Source organism: Leptosomus discolor, chromosome 7, assembly GCF_034619465.1.
Source record: "Leptosomus discolor isolate bLepDis1 chromosome 7, bLepDis1.hap2, whole genome shotgun sequence".
NCBI lineage: Eukaryota > Metazoa > Chordata > Aves > Leptosomiformes > Leptosomidae > Leptosomus > Leptosomus discolor.
In genome coordinates, this window is record NC_141397.1 from 42988072 (window position 1) to 42994071 (window position 6000).

Consider the following 6000-nt stretch of genomic DNA (forward strand, 5'->3'; position numbering starts at 1 on the left):
GACAATGGAAACAGCCTAAACTTCAGTGATGTCAGAAAAACACACCAAAATATGTAAGGACAAATGCTCAAAGAAATAATGGGTTTATGCTTTTGAAAAGCCCTCTTAAGACAGAGCATAGAAGACCAAGGAGGCAAATTTCTTTTGCAACTATGGCATTTAAACTCAAAAAATCTTGTTTCAGCAGAGATCTGGTTAAATTCAGGGAACAGATTTTCCCAGATTTCATTTCCCACAAAAAATATCATGGCTGGTACTGGCATTTAAAAAATTAAAAACTAAAAATCCAGAGTCAAAATTATCTCATTCAAAAACTGAGTAAGAAAATTTGTTCTGAAGGTTTGAGTCTAAATTTGCAACTAACATGAACTTCGCAGTATTCCTAATGAAGCAAGAGGCACACCACCATTTATGACTATACTTTAGACATGTGACTCCTAATGGTCAGGATTCAATTTTACTGAAGATCTTATCAACAAGAAGAGTTTCCATGTGTCTTCTGGATGATAGCTTTGCAAAATGGTAAAAGTTCTCATTTGTATGATAAATAACTAGCAATGCAATTTTAGAGAAAATTGAAAACTAACATCTACAATGAATGCATTCTCCCTGTGCAATTAGACAATAATTCAATGTTTGGTAGTAGTAAAACGCTAGGAAAAATTGTTGAAAAACAAACAATAATCCAAGAAGTGACTTGTCTAACCATACAACTTCACCAGCAATAAGATTGAGAGCTTCACTTTTTTGAGTCAAGAGACAGAACAATTAACAGAATACCTTCACTAGGATACTTTCTAGGAAGTGTGTGTGGGGGGGGGGGAAAGGCAGTATTCTCAGAACTCACTATAAGAAAAAATAACCAAAGATGCTTAACAATTTCCTGCAAGACTTTACGAATTAAAAAAAAAGCTTTATTTTCTGAATAGATTCCTCATCTCACTGTAAGTCATCATAAACAAGTTTCACTATTTTTCTTAACAAGGAATGAGATGTAAGTTGATTTTCTACTTACGTCAATGAAATTATCACCATCTAGAATATCATGAGTGCTTCCATCTGAATTTTACAGAATTCACCTCCCAATTTGGTGATAAGGATTCACCTTTCAGTTCAAAAGAATCCCAAACACAGGGCTGTTATTTAAATAAAAGTCAGTAATATCTTTATAAAGGTGATCCTAATTAACCACTGCTTACAGCTGCCACTTTACAACAGCAGAACTGATCAAGATACAGCCTTGGTCCAGAACCATCCAACTGCCATCCTGAATTTATAGCAGCACCTATACAGGAATGGGTCAGCATAGGCACCAGGCAGGGCCCTTGCATCCATAGTAAGGATGCTTCCAATCAGGTTGTTTCCTCAGTGAAGAAACTCAAACCTGAATTTAGGAAGTACAGTTTTAGGCTAAAAATGTTATAGCTTCAAATAAGCTAAGTCCCAGTTCATATCCAAAAAAGGGTTCCGAGTTAGTATATATATGACCAAAATCATAGTTCTAAGATAAAACAAACACAGAACAATGTATTTTCTGCATAAGCTCTAGGGGGGTGGGAGAGGAAGCATCTTTCTACTAACACGAGTCATAACAATTATGCATGTTTCTTACCTGTTTTTTTCTACGAAAAGTTGGTAAAAGTGCTTATCAAGCTCCCTCCCAGCTAGCATCAAAAGTATGAAGTGCCTAGGTCCAGAGTCTGCCACATGCATTTAATTCTTGTCTCATCCTCTTCTACTGGAAATCTTTGACCATTACAGAGTCCGGACACCTCTATAACTATAAAATATAAAAGAAATACCTGGGCCCCCCAACAGTGTCCTCTTCAAACAGATACCAGAGAGATGCTCAGTTATGCCATGCCTATGCAGATAAACGTTGGTTAAACATGAAACTGTCATCCAGCACAGGAATCTGGTACAAGCTTGCATTTTAAACACTTTTGATCTAAAATAAGGACTTACAGAGTTTCAAAATAATCTTCTACACTAGATAAAATAACCCTTCCGAATCACTATTGGTATGGTATCATACTGCATACATGCATAGTATGTCATAATCTGCATGGGCTGATACAGCCACTAAGAACGAAGAGCCAAGCTCTGCAGTAGATAATAGAGCAAAATGCCTGATGTAGTCAATAGGAGCTCCAAGTGCTTAGAATACCATTTTAACACCTGATCTAAACTCATCTACATCACTGTAGACTTGGTATAAGCATTAAAGAGTTTCCTATGCAGTTACAAAATTTCAATTCACAGAATGATTGAAGTCAAAAGTGACCTCTAGAGGTCATCTTGTCCAACTCCCTGTTCAGGCAAAGTCACCTAGAGAAGCCTGTCCAGGCCCACCTCCAGATGACCTTTAAATATCTCCAAGTATGTAGATTCCACAGCCTCTCTGGACAATCTGTTCCAGTGCTCACTCACCCTCACAGTAAAAGCATTTCCTTACGTTCAGAAGTCTGTACTAACAAAGTCTGTCAACTCTATTATTCTTCCTAAAAAGAAGCTTCCCAAGAAAGACAGCGAGAATTTTAGCAGGAAGAACAAAATCTGAAAGCATTTCTATTAAATCTAGGAAACTAAATCTATTGGTACATGCCACTACCATGTAACACAAAGAAATAGTAGAATAAAAATCAGAAGTTCAGAAGATCAACATTTGTGTGGCAAACAATTGCATCACTAAGTGCTTCATTTGAATATGCAGGAGAAATGTTTGGAAGAAAAATTTGGAACAGTGTTTAAATCCCAAGCTAACTATCTTGGAAGACAGCCCATGTTAACATGCCTTAATTCAAAATGCTTCATGTCTACCAACTCTTAAAAGTACATTTGTGTTGTGAATAAATTCTTCCTTAAGTCTGGCCAACATTCTATTCTGCATAACGTCGCAAAACCGATAACGAGTTCTACAAGTCTCAGATTATGATACAAATCTGTGTACATTGGTTCCTTAAACATTTTGTCTCTGTCATTTACATAAATTGATAAAACAGGACTTCACTCTGCAGCTCTGGCCATGAACAATGTTAGAAAATGTGATCTCTGGAGCTACTTGCAGATGTCACAAATTTTAGCTTGGACACTGAAAAAGTGGAATGTCTTTCAGCACTTGTTAAATCCTGGTTTAAAGACAGCTCTTCCAATTCCTTCACGCTAACTCATTTCCCCTGTAATCTCCATTTCCTTAATGGAGTTAAGTTTCTACCTTCACTAATCAAGATCTACAAGAAATTAGCCACAAGGTCTTGCCCTACTATTTATGAAGTGACACAGCACTTCTCTAGTTTGATGACCTCCATCATGACACTTTCATAGATAAGAAGGTAAAAAAAGGTTTAACAGAGTCTAGGTTTGAAGTGGATATTTGCAGTAGCAGCATGTACCATTTTAACTGTGTATCATATTGGCTTCATCTACTTAATGCATTTAGGAAGACATTAAGAAAAAAAACAGTCTTTGAAAACTACTTAAAAGTCTCATGATAAGCCTTTCTACAATTTAACTGAAAGCTAAGACAAATCTACGCCAAAATGATTTTTTATCAGAAACTAAAGACAAGTCACTCAAACCAGGCATTTTTTTTTCAGTTTGAGAAGAATTAGAGGCAGTTAAATCTAATCTTCTGGTTTTCCATTATTTATCAGAGGAAATGTACAGGCAACTGAATATGCCCAAATCCCAAAGAACTAAGAGTTCATCCATGTATAGCATCTCAAGAAGGTCTTTTCCACAGAAGGAAGTCTATTTGGTCAGTATACAAAGAATATAGAACTCATGACAACATTTTCTTTGATACTGAGATATAGCTATTCTAAGCATAGAGGACTTCAAATATTAGAAAAGAATTAACAACCTGCTTTAGGGAACACACCTGTATTAGAGGATGCCAACCAAGTTCACTTTCTGTAGAGAACTGAAGTCACACCTGCAGCATTGAAAAGAGAATGTTGTCAGCTTTAAGAACCTATCCAAATCACATTTTGTAGCCATAGAAAAACAGTGCTTTTTTTTTTTCCCCAATCATTTATACTAATTGGAAACTACAGCATTAATCCTCAAAATTTCAGTTACAATTTCATCTGTATTGCAACATTACAGTACTACCCAGCACTGCTATCCTTCCCTTTCCTGTCTTGTGCCAATATTGTCCCATCACCAGATCACATATCACAAAACCACTTGGACAAATTTTCTTTGCATCACAGATGACATACCTCCACTATTCTTCTTTAAACTCTCGGCTGTTTTCTTTTATGCTCCAATAAGCATCAACTTTTCCTCATTTTCAAGATATTTCCATAATTCTGACTGTCTATTCTGCTTTCTTAATCCACCACACATCTCACCTCAGTTGTAGTAAGCTTTTTTTGTCATCAGTTTCTCACACAAACATAAACACGCATAAGTCAGTATCTCTGATGCCATGTGTTCAACTTCTCAAACAGAGATTAGAATAGTACCAGCCTGTTAGAAAGTAGAGCACAACTGACCAAAAAATACTGTTGGAAGCTATGATCTGCTTTCTTAATCAAAGCTTAGAAGCATAACATTTTCCTTTCTCCTCCTAAGCTATCATCCTGATTATCTGAGTAACACTAGCTACTTTGTTTTCCTGACCCCAGAATTTTCTTCATCATTAAAATTTCTTAAAACAACTGCAAGAGCAATCAAAGAGTAGAAGGTATTAATAAACTTCCGCACAAAAAATGCAGATGTAGCACTTGGTACTGGACACTACACTAAATTTCAGTTTCCTAAAGACTTAGAGAAGCCACATCATTTCCATGTGCTTCACGATTCATACAATAGGCCTTTAAGAATTTAATGCCCAGAATATCTTTTTATATTTCAGCATTCTAACATTACAGGTCAAAGGAAGCATACAAAGCAGCAGCAACAACAACAAAAATCATTTCAGACTCACTAAGAAAGAACAGATATTATAAATCACTTTCTTGGGGACAGCATAAAACACTCACCTTAATGAATGTACTAATCATGATCTTTCCAAATCTGAAACTGTCATCAATAAATTCCTATTAAAAAAAAACACAAACCACACACAAGTTTTACAAGCAAGATAAAATTATACGAAACATAAGTCAAGTCCATTTAATAACACAATACCAGTCCAATGATGTAAAATACGTATTCCACAAATGAACAGTTATAAAGATGACAAATATAAAATTATAGGAAATGCAAGAAATTTTACTGATAAAAATATATACTACTATTGTAACCTAACTTCTAAATCAGTTCCTTGAGCAACGCACAGAATAACTATTCACTGAATTCTGTTCCCTTTATACACATAAAACCCCCCTAAAATTCCACTCCTATGATCTTCCTTTATTGTTAGAACACTGTTTAGGTAATTGTCCTGGTTTGGGTTAAACCAGAACTAATTTTGTTTTAGGGCTTTTACTTTTCAGCTAAGTCTCTTCTAACTAACTGCACTTTCTGAAATCAACAGCCTGTTTTTCCAGACAGTAACTGCTTCTAGCAGTGATAATGCTTGATGTTTATAGTTAATACCAAGGAATGGTATACAGAGAGGCCCTTGCTTGTACTTGTTCTTATAGCAACCAAGGTCACTGTTAACTCTTGTACCGCATGTTGGGGTGCCGGGAGTGAAAAAGGTCACAATCACATAAAAGGTCGCACCTGCAGGGAGGAGCAAACCGGACAGGGGACACAAAACTGACCAACAGAGTATTCCATCCCATATACGTCATATTCAGTATAAAGCTGAGAGATCACGAAAGTCTGTCTCTCTTCTTTGATGGCCGACATCTGGGGAGGACTCTGTCTGTTGTTCTGTCATCGATCCCGATCCGTGCATCCCTGAATCCAGTGCCTCAGTCCAGCTCCTGCATCCTGTCCCTGTCTGCTGCCAAGTCCAGCCTGGGACTGCCCCAGTACCAGCCCTGCAGCATGGTTGTGATGTATCATCATCAGGAAGGTTGGGTTTGGTATTGGTTCTGTATT

General features: G+C 36.7%; 1 protein-coding gene across 1 annotated transcript in view; it reads right to left on the reverse strand.

Moving 5' to 3' along the window:
• PER2 (period circadian regulator 2) overlaps positions 1 to 1631 on the reverse strand; it is a 39657-nt gene extending 38026 nt beyond the window's left edge. The window contains exon 1 of the mRNA XM_086467651.1: positions 1613 to 1631. The gene's annotated coding sequence lies outside the window, so the exon portion shown is untranslated. The remainder of the gene's footprint in view (positions 1 to 1612) is intronic.
• Positions 1632 to 6000: the final 4369 nt, after the last annotated feature.